The sequence below is a fragment of the Myotis yumanensis genome, unplaced genomic scaffold (genome assembly GCF_028538775.1).
Source record: "Myotis yumanensis isolate MYYU_CA2020_CCGP unplaced genomic scaffold, mMyoYum1.0.hap1 SCAF_18, whole genome shotgun sequence".
NCBI lineage: Eukaryota > Metazoa > Chordata > Mammalia > Chiroptera > Vespertilionidae > Myotis > Myotis yumanensis.
In genome coordinates, this window is record NW_027223769.1 from 17,916,726 (window position 1) to 17,931,551 (window position 14,826).

A 14,826-nucleotide genomic window follows, 5' to 3' on the forward strand; every position below is an offset into this window, starting at 1 on the left:
TTTGAAGTGGATACAAGATATAGAAGAGAAAATTGAGGGTCTAAGAAGTCAGGGAGCTTGGCTAAGGTTAACAAGCTTGGCCAAGGTCACTCAGCTAATGGGATGGAGTTGGATTTGAACTTGAACCCCAGTGGGTGGTGTCACCTGACTATATCCACTTTCTATTACAGCTCCCTGAGATCAAGCAAGCCCCCTCAAGGCCTGCCCTGGTGGTGTGTCCTGGTGGGCTGGCTCCTGGTAGACGCCACCAGCAGTGTGGCAGCCACCAGCGGTGTGGCAGCCTTCTTCACCATGCTATATGGCTTGCACTACGGGAAGACGAGCTCCCTCAGGTGGCTCATCTCCATGGCTGTCTCCTTTGTAGAGAGTGTGTTTGTCACCCAGCCCCTGAAGGTCAGGACCCCTTACTTTCTCTCCTGCCAGCTGCCTTGTTCTAACCTCAGCTGTTCCTTCATCTATTTGTTCAACAAAACTGCATGGAACACCACCTCTGTGCAGGTCCCAGGGCAGGAACAATAATGAAGATGAGTACCATGATGACCCAAGCTTTTGGCCACTCACTCTGGGCCAGGCTTAGTGGTTTCCTGAGATGCTGGCATTTCATCATCACAATCACCCTCAGGAAGGACCTTGCCTCCATTTTATAGATGAGAAAACATGAAGTTAGAAGTTAAGGTCAGCCTTAGCTGGTTTGGCTCAGTGGATGGAGCATCGGACTTCAGGCCAAAGGGTCCCAGGTTTGATTCTAGTCAAGAGCATGTACCTTGGTTGCAGGTTCCTCCCTGGCCCAGCCCCTGGTCAGGGCTCATGCAGGAGGCAACCAATTGATGTGTTTCTCTCACATCGATGTTTCTCTCTGTCTTTCCCTCTCTTCCACTCACCCTAAAAATCAATGGAAAAATATCCTTGGGTGAGGATTAACAAAAATAAAAACAAAATATCATAGAAAGGATATTTTTTTAAAAAATAAGAAGAAGGTAAGGTCATCCAGCCAGTGATGCTCAATGGTTAAGTGTAAACCTATGAATCAAGAGGTCATGATTTGATTCCCAGTCAGGGCACATGCCTAGGTTGTGGGCGAAATCTCCAGTAGGCAGGGTACAGGAGGCAGCCGATCAATGATTCTCTCTCATTGAAGTTTCTATCTTTCCCTCTTCTTTCCTCTCTCTAAAATCATAAAAGAAAAGAAGTAGTAGTAGTATTAGTAGTAGTAGTAATAGTTAAGGTCATAAGCATCCTGCCCTAGACTATATATATAAATAGGAATAACACCAAATTTCCTCAATTCTAAGATGCTTTTACTTGTAAAACAGGCCAGCAATTTACAGGAATTTGACCTTCTGATAAAAAACCCAAGTCAACTATTGGAAGATGCAATCCTATTTCTGAAATGTAAAGTTACTGTCAGAGTAGAAGAAATACTGAGCCCTGGCCTGGAGTTCGAGGTCACAGCTTTCCCTGGAAAAAAATCAGGTGGTACGAGTACTGTGTGGGGGTGGTTAGGGGAAGCTAAAGAAAGGAGGGGGCATTTTCAGTGAGTCTTTACGCCTGTGAGACTCACCAAATCCCCTACCCCATTTCCTCCCCTTGGCCCTCTGCCTTGTCATGAACAGCCTTTGTCAGAAGATTTCAACAGTTCCTGACACCTCCCCCAACCTAGTCTGAGAATTTTAAGAACAAAGTCCTGGGCCTTTCTGTTTCTAATCAGACCACACAATCCTATTATGCTTGTGTACTGCAGTACTGTTGGGGAGGAATAAACTTTCCTCTACCCTCAGGATGCTTTCAGCTGGTCTAAGAGTTAAATCTACATGAGACAGATTAACAAGAGGAAATAACCAAATTTAATACACACATATGAATGGGAACCTGATATACATGAAGGAGTCAGAGAACCCACATACATGAGAGGTTCAAAGACAGAGAGGGAAAATGAGATATTTATGACACTCTGAGCTAAGAATCACCTTGGGGCTTCAGAGGGGAGGAAGGTCATTGCAGGATGATAACAGCAGGTGTTCAGCAATTAGTTTACCTTGCCCTACAAATAGGTCATAAAAACTGTAATAACTCTTACTATAGGCAAGGTCCCTAATTTAAATTACTTAAGAGAGAGGTAAAAATTGCTCATGAGCTTGCAGGGCCTTGATTCCCTCAACTCAAAACAATTCACATGCCAAAGAAACTTATTGGCGAGGCCTGTTCTGAATCCTTACATCAGAGATAGTATAAGGGCTAATCACTTAATACAGGAAGAAAGGGAGGAGGGAAGCTTAACTCACCACACTGGAGTATAAGCCAGGTGCCTGCAAGCCCTGGCCCTCACCCTTCATAGACATGTGCCCTCTCTACAGAGGATGGGCTAGTTCCTACCTGACTTCCCCAGGGTATGGCTCCTGGGACAAGGATATAAAAGTGGCCCCAGTCCCACCCTCTCTCAGACCAGTAGTTGATAGTTTCCAACTTGGGCTTGGAGTTCACCATGGGTATTTTCCAGGTGCTGGGGTTTGCTGCCTTCTTTGCACTGGTCTTAAAGAGCGTGGAGGACGAAGAGGAACCTATGGCCTCTCTCCCGGGATATTTGTCCAGCCCAGGTAATGGTGCAGGCAGGGGCCTGGAATCTGACAAAGCTGAGAAAGCCCTAGAGAGCCCAACCACTGGGTGAGTGGTCCAGGCCTCAGATCTTTGCGCCCCATCTGCTCTTCTCCCCTGACTGGTGAAACATCCCCAAACCATCCAGAAGAAGTGACTCCACTGTCGCTTGAGCAATCTTATTCCTTCTCTACTGGGCCTTTCTATCTGACACCTAAGCATGACTCCTTGGCCATTCGAGGCACATCTGGGGCCATGCTCTGTGCTATCATTCTCTGTGAATCTCAATCAAGCAGCTTTCTTCTCTAAGGCTCAGCTCCCTGGTCTTTAGAATGAAAACACACACACACACATACACAAAAGCATGTGGGTGGGCTGCAAAGATAGCTATAAGTTAGAATTCTAGGAAAAAGACCTGCAAACCATAGCCAGGGGCCCGAATCTAGCCCAACCCCTATTTTTGTAGTTTTACTAGAACATAGTCAAGATGAGCCCTGTTGGAGGAGCCCCATGACCAGACCCGTTCCCCCAACCTGATTTCTCACTTCCCAATAGAAACTCCTGAGGGTGCTGACAATAAGAGAATTACAAAAGCAAACAAGCAAACAGAACAGAATCAACACTCTTATAGTCTATGCAGTTATCTTGAGCTTCAGGGAAAATAAAACAGGAACTAACAAAATCCCATGTATCTACATCATTATGAGGTATAGTTTTTACCCACACTGGCCTGTATTCTTCCATTCTAAATTAGGGTTTTGGCTTTGCAAATCCAAAGGTCCATTAAAATCTTCTTCCTAAGACAAGAGTAATTTTTCTCCAAGGAGAGGCCACCCTCCAGACTAATTAAATATTCATTAAGTTATTCCTTTGGCAATTATTCAGGGAGTACTTGCTGTGTGCCAGACAGTGTGATGGTCTGGGAACATAATTTATATGAAATCTACTTGTAATTTATAATTCATTGATTTTAGTAATTTATAGAGTTGTGCAACCATCACCACAATTAAGACTTGGAAAAGCTTCATCACCCCAGATTACCTCTTGCCCATTTGAAGTCAATCTCTACTCCCACCCCAGCCCCAGGCAACACAGCATTGACAAGATGGAACAGGTTGCTGCCCTCGCAATGAACAGCCCATGTGGGGAGACACATTAAATAATTAAATGCACAAGTAGACATATAAGTGTGAATTGTGATGAGAACTAGGTGTGGGAGAATAAGAGAGAGCAGGCCTCTCTGCTGAGGTGGTACCTAAGCTGGCTCCTGGAAGATGGGGGCCAGGAGGGATTATACATTGGAAATGTGCGAAGGCCCTGAGGTGATATGCAGCTTGTCATTTTATAGCATTTATTGACAGTGTGGGTGAATCATTTGGGATTGGGGGGAGAATGGTTCAAGATGAGGGCAGAGAGGTGAGTGGGGAGCGGGTCACTCAAGGGCCTTGTAGGATCTGGGTCAATGTTAGGGTTTCAAAGTGTTTTAAATAGGAGAGCAACATGGCCTATTTGTGATTTTAGAAAGATTACTGTGGCTACTCTTGGAGAACAGAGGTATTATGTTAAAAGTGGAAGTGGGGAGGCCAGAAGGAAGAACATCAAAATGGTCCAGACAAGAGATGACATGTGCTGGCAGTGAGGGTGTACAGAAGGGAATGGATTAAAAAAAAAAATAGTTGGGCTAATACACCCCTACCAGAATGGCTAATGTGAAAAAAAGTGGTATCACCAAAGGCTGACAAGGATGAAGAGTAACTGGAGCGTTCATGCATTGCTGGTGGTAACATAAAATGGTATAGCCACTCTGGAAAACAGTTTGGCAGTTCCTTTAAAATCTAAAAACAGACTTACCATATGCTCCAGCAATTGGACTCTTAGGCATTTATCCAAGAGAAACAAAGACTTATATTCACATAGGAACCTGTGGCCAAATGTTCATAGCAGCTTTGCTTCATTTGAAATAGCCAAAAGGTATTTGGCCACTCCAAAGAATCTACCCAAGAGAAATAAAAATATATGTCCACACAAACACCTGTACTTGAATGTTCAAAGCAGCATTATTCATATTAGCCAAAACTAGAAACAATCTAAATATCCATCAATGGGTGAATGGAAAAACAAAGGTAGTATATCCATACAATGGAATACTACTCAACAATAAAAATAAACTAACTGCTAATATATACAACAACATGGATGAACTCCAAAAATTGAAAGATGCCAGATACAAGAAACTAGGTACATATGATTCCATTTATATGAAATACCTTGAAAAGGAAAAGCTTATAGAGGCAGAAAGCAAATTAATGGGGCTCAGGGTGGAAATAGAGTGAAAGTGGGAACTGACTTCAATGGGACATGAGGGAACCTTCTGGGGGTGATGAAAATGTTCTAAAATTGGATTGTTTTGAATTTACTAAAATCATTGAATTGTAGACTTCCAATGGGTGGATTTATGAAAATTATATCTAAATAATGTGGTCTGAAAAAGATGCTGGAATTAGACATGACAGGACTTTGAAATACTAGTTACCCTCATTCTTCCATTCTTCAAAGTTTTGAAAGTGATGGGATCCATCTTAGAATCCAGGAATGCAAGGAAGATGGCATCCAGGAGTAAGTAACCCTTCAGGGAGGGGAAGGCATTCATTTTTAGTACCAGGAGAATTCCCCACATGAAGAAAAAGGGATGGAGTTCTGGGCACTGGAATAGCATGGCAGAGCATGGAGGGCAGTGTTGGGTCCCACAAAGGAGGAACTGTGAATCCTAGCTGTACCTGGTTGCAAATGTAAAGCCTGATTCGTCTGCCCATGGGGGAACTGTCCTTGTGTTCTGCTTTCACAGACCCCTCCACCTTGTACCAAGTACGAAGAAACAGCAGAAAGGATGTCTACCAGCCGCCTCTGGCTGCCAACATTGAGAAGAGGAAAACCACCCACCTCAAGGAACAGAAAGCATTTGCCCTAATCAGAGAAATCTTGGGTAGGCAGCCAAGATTACCCATGAGCAATCTTCCCACTTGGCTGGTTCTCAACACAGACTTGAAAAGGAACTGTGCAACCTCAGATGAGCCCCACACTGCATCTTGGACATTTTCCCAAGATATTAGCTCACTCCAGCTTCTGCCCAACACTTAAATTCTTTCAATGGCCCTTCAGATCAAACTCCTCACTGTGGCTCCATCCACAGCAGGTCACCTCTCTCGGCCCCTTGTGCCCTGAGCTCCAGTGACACAGGATTCTACAGCTCCTGGGACGCCGTGCCCGCTCCCGACCCCAGGCCTTTGCCCAGGCTGTTCCATCTAGTCTGCTAGAATGTGCTTATCCCTCCTCCCTACATTTTCTTATCGCTAAGTCCTCTTATTCTTTCATTCTCAGCTCAAAGACTATTATATCTTCAGGCAGGCTTCCTCTGACCAAAAGCTTTAAAGCCTATGTATATCTTAGACTGGGTTCCCCACATGCAGATTTGGGTACATATGGTTGGTTTGGGAGGTGATTATGGGGAACATTGGTAGGGAAAGGGAAAGTGCAGGGGGGAGAGAAGAAAGCCAGTGGCAACTGGGGTGATGAGTGGTTTCCATGTGGACAACTGGGGCTCAGTCCTGCTGGGGACCTCAGTGGGAGCATGTAGTACACACCCCCAAGTTGTCACCCACTAGGTCACTGGTGAAGGCTGCTCCTGAGGAGAATACAGGCCTTGCAGCACTCCTGGCCTGCCTTCCCACTGGCTGATCATGATCCTGGCCAAAGCAGAGAGCAGGGAGGCTTGTGCAGGAGTAGTAGCATGTGCAGAATGAAGAGTTCCAAGGGTGTGTGGGCAAAAGCCCTGAGAAGTCATCGCAGGAAGAGGTTTCCATGATGCAGATTCCCAGGCCCTGACCCCGAGATTCTGATTCAGTAAGGCTCCTCATTCCCCACATGATTCTGATATCTGACCTCCTAAACTAAATCTTTGTACCTTCTTTGGCCCTTACATCACACTCACCAGTCTCCTACAAGACAGGTGAGCTCCATGAGGGCAAGGAACACATCTGTCATCTTCATCACTCTATCCCCAGCATTACAACATGGCAGATGCCCCATTTTTAAAAAATTCTATTTAGGAAACACTTATATAACATGAACTTGAGCAGACACTATTTTAAGTGCTTCGTAAATATTAATTTCTTGACTTCTTTATCACGACCCTGTATAATATAGTTATTATCCCCATTTCATCGATGAGGAAAGTAAGGCACAGAGGGTTAAATCACTTGGAAAGGGCATATAGATAGAAAGTGACAGAGCCAGGATTTGAACCTAGCAGGAGATTCATGATCTGTGCACTCTTTCTTTCTGTTGTGTCTATAAAAATCAGTTCCATTGTCATCAGAGAGGTGAATAATTGGTCTACAAAACCTCAATAGTTCTGATCCCATGTGCCATTCTGTTTCCTTCCTGGGCTTGATGGGAATGGGGACTCTGCCTGACCAGGGGCTGTGCTTCCTTTCCCAGCATACCTGGGCTTCCTGTGGATGCTGGTGGCCTATGGACAGAGGGACCCCAGTGCCTACCACTTCAACAGACACCTTAAGCATAGCTTCACCCAAGGCTTTTCAGCTGTCCTGGGCTTCCAGGAGTTCTTCATGTGGGCCAACACCACCTTTGTACAAAACCTGTATAGTCATCACCCAGGTATAGTCCCCTTGCCCCAGGACCTGTGTCAGCCACCTGGTGCACTGTTCTTTCTAGGAACAAGTGTGGGTCTCTGTCAACAACAGCCTTAGGACCATATGCTTTAAAGGAGAAACACTCAGACGACTGTGTGTACACAGAGAAGGGCCCTAACCCTCTCCTGATGCAAAGTGGAGAACTTCTTAAATGAGAAGTAACTGAGCATGAATCTCCTAGGTGGAAATGGTGTCCCGGGCAGAAGGAGCATTAGAAAATATGAGGCATGGCAAATTCTCAGAATTACCAAGTGTTGTGTGGCTGCAGTGTTGGGTAGGAGTTGAGTACCAGTGAGAAGCAAAGCAGAAGAGAGAAATGGGGGCCAGATCAGGAAAGGTCTCGAAGTTTATATATATATATATTTTTTTTAAATATATTTTATTGATTTTTTACAGAGAGGAAGGGAGAGGGATAGAGAGTTAAAAACATCGATGAGAGAGAAACATCGATCAGCTGCCTCCTGCACACTCCCTGCTAGGGATGTGCCCGCAACCCAGGTACATGCCCTTGACTGGAATCAAACCTGGGACCCTTCAGTCCGCAGGCCGACACTCTATCCACTGAGCCAAACCGATTAGGGCTCGAAGTTTATATTTTATGCTCAAGGAAATGAGGAGCATTGATGTTTCTACCCGAAGGAGTAACATTATCAAACTTGTAGTATTATCAAACTTCCAAAAGGATCATTCTGGAAATGTGGAATTTGGAGTACAGGGTGGGTAAGTTAGTATGCTGGGGAGAAATAATGCAGCTGATGCAAGGCTAAGGGACAGGAGAGATGGAGAGACAAGGATGGATGAAGACAACAATGAAGAGGTAGAATTGATGGTCTTGTTGACCATTACGATGAGGGTGTTGAGGAAAAAGGTACAGATGGTCTCCAGATTGATGATTGGGTGGTGAGGGTGCTATTCCCTAAAATTAGGCAGGAAGTAGACCATGTCCTGGGTGGGGAGATGGTGGAGCCTGTGATTAGCCATGAACTTCTCTTGGCTGTCTCCACAATGGGTACACTGAAACTTACATTAGCATCCAGGCCAGGAAGCTTGGAATGTGCTAATATAATTTTGCTTACTTGATTTACTCATGCTTACTTAACTTATTATCGATATTCAGGTTTCATCACTGACGGGAACTCCAAACTGGTTGGCAGTGCTCAGATTCGCCAAGTGAGAGTCCGGGAAAACTCTTGCCATCTTGCTCCCCGGTTGTGGACTTCTCTCGATGGGTGCCATGCACCATATTCCCTGGATGTTGAAGACCTGTCAGACTATGGGGAACACTGGAATGCCTCCAGCCTCAATAGCAGCAATGGCTTCTCCCAGGCTTGGCAGTACCAGAGCCAGAGCCAGCACCAAGGGTATCCCATCTGAGGCAAACTCACTGTGTACCAGGGAGGAGGTTACCTGCTCCCCTTGGGCACCAATCGCCAAAGTGCAGCAAGGTAAGGCTAACTTGATCCATGTGGAGCTGAGGAAAGACATTTGCTGGAGTCCAGTTCTGCCTGTCTTGTGCAGGCTTCAAAACAGAGCCGAGCATGTCATTTATGTCATTGTGGGGGATTCAGAATCATTCAGGTCATATTTTTCAGGACCCTGGAAACTGCAGTCTCGGAGTTGGAAGGGAAGTGCCCCTTCAGCATTCTCAGCCTGGTGATCTCAGTCTAATGCAGGGATGGACAGCTCACACTTACACAGAGCTGTCCACCAGGCAAGTGAGAGTGGTTAAGGCTTAACCTTACAAAGAATCATACAGGGTCTATATGCTACTGTTTCATGGATGTTGGCAGAAGACATGAGACTCCTGAGTTAGAGACAAAGGACTTTATTACAGCAAAAGCTTGTAGCAGAGCTTCGTGGTAGTTTGAGTCAGTTCCCTGCCAAAGGGCCATGGTGGATATTTGCATTTGCTGTGAGTTGCAGGACCAAAGAGAAACAGTGAGCTCGGAAGTGTTCACAGTTTTCACAGTGGCAGAAGCCTGCTGTTTGTCCAAACAAAAATGCCACCTCATCCCTCAAGGTTGTCCACTGCAAACACAGCCCTGAGAAATGGCTTGGGTGAAGCTCAGCCAGGGCCTAGCATTTCTGGAACACCCAGCACAGGGACGGTCAGGGCCCATGCAGACTGCCTCTCCCAGTGCATTCTAGAGTCAGAGAGCCCTAGATTAAAACCCTGGCACTGCTCCTATTAGCTGTGTAGCCCCAGTCTCTGACTCTGTATTATTACAACACTGAGGTTGTTTATGATGGCAGGGCCCCCATCCTGCCTACAACACAGGTAACAAACCCCTAAGAGAACTGGCAGGTGTCCTCTGAGATTAAGGATAGGCCCAAAACAGTCTATTTCAGATTGAGGTCTTTTCCTACCACTTGGAATAACTGATACTCTCTCCTTGCTTCAATGTACCAAGCAAGATGCAGACACACAGGAACAGGGCACATTTTAAAACAGTCCCATCATTATTGTTCTAAGTAATAAAAGCTATCATTACTTTGCACACATACACACACCCATTCCATTTTCTGTTCACAATGATTCTGACGCTGGTGTTAACACCATTGTACAGTAGATGAGGAAACTGAGGCCTAGAGACGTTATTAACTTGCCACAGGGCAGTTCGGATTTAAGATCCCTCCAGCACATGCCCTTTCCACCACATGAGCAGGCAGATCTCTAGGAACTGGTCTCATGGGAGTTGCCAGCCCAAGATGAACATCGGCAGCTGCAGGTGCTCCTGCCTAAGCCCCTGATGTCTTATGTGGCTCCTCTAACACCACAGTCCCCAAACTTTACAAAGCATCATAATCCCCTAAAGGGCTCATCAAGCACAGATCCTCAGGCTCCATCCCTCTCATTTCTGATTCCTGAGGTCTCGGTGGGGGCTGAGAATCTGCATTTCTAACAAGTCTCCAAATGATGCCAATGCCAATGCTGCCAGTCTGGGGACTCCACTTTGAGAACCTCTGCTATAACATTTAGGAAACACTGGTGCCAACACATTACACCATGGAATGAGAAACTGGGACCACTCCCAGGAGCAGCCCTAAGGCCTGGTGGCCCAGGGAGCAAAACAGAGGGAGTAGTTTCAACAGAAAGCCCTGGCCTCCTCCCCAGGGCTGAGGGGACAGGGAGCCACTTAGGGAATAGATGCTCCTAAATGCCCTTCTTCCCGCAGAATTCTCCAGTATCTCTTTGACAACACCTGGCTGGACAGCCTGACCAGAGCTGTGTTTGTGGAGTTCACTGTCTACAATGCCAACGTCAACCTGTTCTGCATCATCACTCTGACCCTGGAGACCAGCGCCCTGGGTGGGCATTTGCCTGTGAACCCATCTGCAGTGTTCCAGAAGATAAACCCTCCCCTCCCTCTGGGCTAGGGCCCAGCCCCCCAGTGCCAGAGCTCCAGAGCAAATGGTGGTCTGGGAATGATCCTTTTGGAAGTTTGATAATACTACAAGTTTGATAATGTTACTCCTTCAGGTAGAAACATCAATGCTCCTCATTTCCTTGAGCATAAAATATAAACTTCGAGCAAGTGGAACCTTCTGGAGTTGGCCATCATCCTGGCCAGCTGGAGTGCCCTGGCAGTGTTTGTGAAGAGGGCCATCCTAGCGGAGCGAGACATCCAGTGATATCGGAAACAAGGGGAGGAGTTGGTGGCTCTGCCTCAGTCCCAGGTCCCACCTCTGGCCCTGCTTCCTCCAGCTCTCTGTGGCTCAGGGTTGAAAGGGGGCCTTTAAAATTGTGTTGACCCCCAGAGGATAAAGGGCCACTCTAAAAATTAGCTATAGCTATCGCTTAGATTTAGGTTTGTGGTCTGAAGACTCTAAGACAAAATAAAACAGGATCTTTTGCAAATCTTACTAAACAGAGGACCCAGTGACTCTGTTAAGATCCCTCTCAGCCTGCTGAGCAGGGTTTTTTCAAGTATTTGTGTCATCAACCTACATCTGCTACCATTTACCCAGTGTCCACTTTGTGCTAGGCAGGATGCCCTAACCAATCAGATCCTCATGAGAACTGATGGAGGTAAATGTTATCATTACCCCATTTTATAAATAAAGAACTTGACATTCAGAGAGATAATATGACTTCCCCAAGGTCACACAGCTAAAAAGTGGCAGAGAAGTAATTTAAACCTACCTTGTATGTCTCCAGCATCCCAGTTTTTACTTTGAACCATTGCGTTTCTTGACTCACTGATTTTATAGATAGAGCTAACATTTATTGAGTTATTGTTGGATGCCATACACAGTCATAATGACACCACCTTAAAATCATCTACTTCCACCTTTATGAAACTTTTGAGATATTATCAACATCCCTTTTTCACAGATGAGAAAATTGAGGCTCAGAGAGATTAAATTGTTTGTGCAAGGTCACACAGCAAGGAAACTCAAGGCCCAGAATTTGAACTCTACACTCCTAACCTCCACTCTAGAATGTCTCACTCATTCAACAAACCCAAATTGAGTTCTACTTTGTGCCACACCCATGTTGCCACACCAAATATACAACAAAAACGCTACCCTCTCTAAAAGCCCCTGTCCATAAAAATTCTTTGAGCTCAAAAGTTATCAGAAGTACTTTTATTTTTATTTAAGTTGATTGTAAACCTTATGCAGAACAGTTATTTTAAAAACTTAAAGATGGTTTAGCTTTTGAAGGGGTCTGCAAAAGATGACACGGGAGCTAAATCCAGCCCACCACCTGTTTTTGTAAGTTATGTTTATTGGAACACTACCTCACTCATTCATTTATGTGTTATCTATGGCTGCTTTCCTGCTAAACTGGGTTAAGTCACTGGGACGGAAACTGGCCCACAGGGCCTCAAATATGTGCCATCTGGCCCTTTACATTAAAACTCTGTCTACTCCTGCTTAGAGAACAAAGCCTGAGTTCTAGGAAGGGACAATGGTGAGTCTGTTTTAGGTCACGCATGACTGGGATTATTGGCAGCCAGTGTGATTGTTGTACCAGCACTGTCCCCACACTAGCCATGCTTTATGATCCCTTACAATGATCTAAACATGTTCTTTTTTGACATTCACACAGACTGGTTTCTTGATTAGATGGATTATAAAACAATTTTACAGCAAGAGAGTACTCTTCTTTACACTGAGTGTCAGGAAACAAAAGTAATCTGCCACTTTTGAGAGAAGCCTGAGTATAGTTAAGTTTGGCATTATAGGAAACCCTCAGTTGTATTTTGATTGGTCAAATAACCAAAGTTTGTGTTTATTTCAGAAACTTGCAAATTTTGTTTTCTTGTTGAAAGAGATAAACCATTTTGTAGTTAGGTCCTGAATTTTAAAAGTACTTTTTAAGACCAAATTATATGCTTCATATTCATAGTCTCCCTTTAACCCAATGGTTCTCAGGCCTAGCTCATCAGCAGAATCACTCAGGGGAATGATTCAACCCTGATGCCCAGGCCTACTAAATCGGGATGTCCAGGGACAGAGCCCCAGCACCAGTATTTTTAATGTTTTCCTGTTTTTTTCTAAAATGTACATGAGTTTGAGCTCACTGCTTTAATTAGAGCTAATTGCCATCATAAACGAGGGCTTACATGGTTATTAGTTCCACATATATGAACAATTAGATGACATGAGAGAAGGTTGGGTGTTTTAAAAGGGGGAGGAACAAGGTGCTGCAGGAGCCGAAGGAGGAAGCCACCATCCATACAAGCCGCCCCAGTTTGCTCAAAAAAGGGAGGAAAGTTCTAGAAGGCAGGAGATTAGGTAGAAGGAAGACTTTCACTAGGGCATTATATATGTATATGAAATGCTTTTAAAAACTTGAGGTCATATAATTTTGTTCTATAGACTATTCCCATCTATGTCATTAAATATAGATCTATGCCATTTTTAATGACACACCAACAATAAGACTGAATTTAGAGTGCAAAGGCATGAGAGCGGCATGAACGGCAGGGTGGAATAGGGGAAGAACCTGGAGTTTGGAATCAGACACACCTGGATTCCAACTGTCATTCTTCCACCACCAGTTATGCCTCTAATTATGTCGCTAGCTGTGTGACCTTATGCCAACTCTCTGTCCTTACCTGTAAAGGAAGACAGCATACTCCCTCATCCGGTGGTTTTCAGTCAGATGACACAATGCAATTACTAGTAAAGTTCATTAGGCCCTCACTTAGCACAGCAACTGGAGGGTATTTCCATCCCTCCTTCAAATGTAAGGACAATAGGGACATTCAAACAGGAGAAAGTGGCATCTAGTGACCCCGAACCAGGAGGGGAGGTTCATAGTACTCCCTCATCTTTGTCCTCTTGACCTGGGGAGGATCCCTCCTTTGTCATTTTTCTATAGCTCTGCAGCCATTAACCAAGACTGCTAGGTAACGGCCTCACGAACTAACTACTGAGGCCCCATGACCACCATCACCATCACTATCCCTATCATAATTATCCTCATCATCCTCATCACCATCATCATCGTCACTGTCATCTCTATCTCCTTCATCATCATCATCACCATCATCCTCAGCATCACCATCTCATCATTACCTGGCTGGGGGGATTGGGACAGCTGTTCCCCAGACCTGTTGTAGGAAGTGGTGGCCTCTGAGATAAGTCTAATCCTGGGCTGAACTGAGTCCAGATGAACTCTGGCTGAGCTGTATACAGTCTCTGAGACCCAATCTTCCTTCTTGGTCCCAAAGGGGGATCAGTTTCAGTGAGACAGCCACAGCTGACCCTGCCCTTGGCTACATCATTGCCTTCCTGGTACTGCTGTCCACGGCGAAACTTTGGCATCCGCTCAGGTTAAACCCCAAAATGAACATGATCACATCAGCTCTACACCGTGCCTAGGGAGATATTTCAGGCTTTATCGTCGTCATCCTTATTATGCTCCTGGCTTACTCCATTGCAGTGAGTGGCTCCTTTGGGAAAACTTCAAGACTGGTCTCCTTGGAAGCAAAGGCTTCTCAGTGCTAGGGAATTGGGAATTAAGGTAAGGGAAGCCCTGGGAACCTGAGGGAGATGGTGAGTCTTCTGAACCTAGGGCTTTTTAGCTGGGAGCTCATGAACTGGTCACTCCAAACGGAGACCTCAATTGGGTAAGAGTGAGGAGGTACAGTCTCAAGACTGAAAGGGCCAACTATCTCCAGCAAAGAATTCCTTTCTGTATCCAGACCCTGCCTGGATATGCCAGTTCTCCCGACTTTCCCAGTTGCTCAAACATGCACAAAGCGCTCCTTCTGTGTCAGGGGATGTGGAGATGAATTGGGTAGTCCTGTCCTTGAGCTGGGGCAGAAATGGGGAAGTGAGGATGGATGTATATGCAGGCCATGTCAATGCTTGATGCCCTACACATGAGGCATGAAGTTAGTAGGGCCAACACCATTTTATTCAGCCCCTTAACACTGAGGGCATTTTAAAAAATCACATTTCTTTTGTAACTGAAAAAAAATTAAACTATCAACTCTTTTTAAAAAAATATATTTTATTGATTTTCTACAGAGAGGAAGGGAGAGGGATAGAGAGTCAGAAACAT

The 14,826-nt window shown here is 45.1% G+C and overlaps 1 pseudogene; it reads left to right on the forward strand.

Moving 5' to 3' along the window:
- The window catches only part of LOC138997345 (polycystin-1-like protein 2), a 63,070-nt pseudogene extending 48,803 nt beyond the window's left edge, over window positions 1–14,267 (forward strand).
- Window positions 14,268–14,826: the final 559 nt, after the last annotated feature.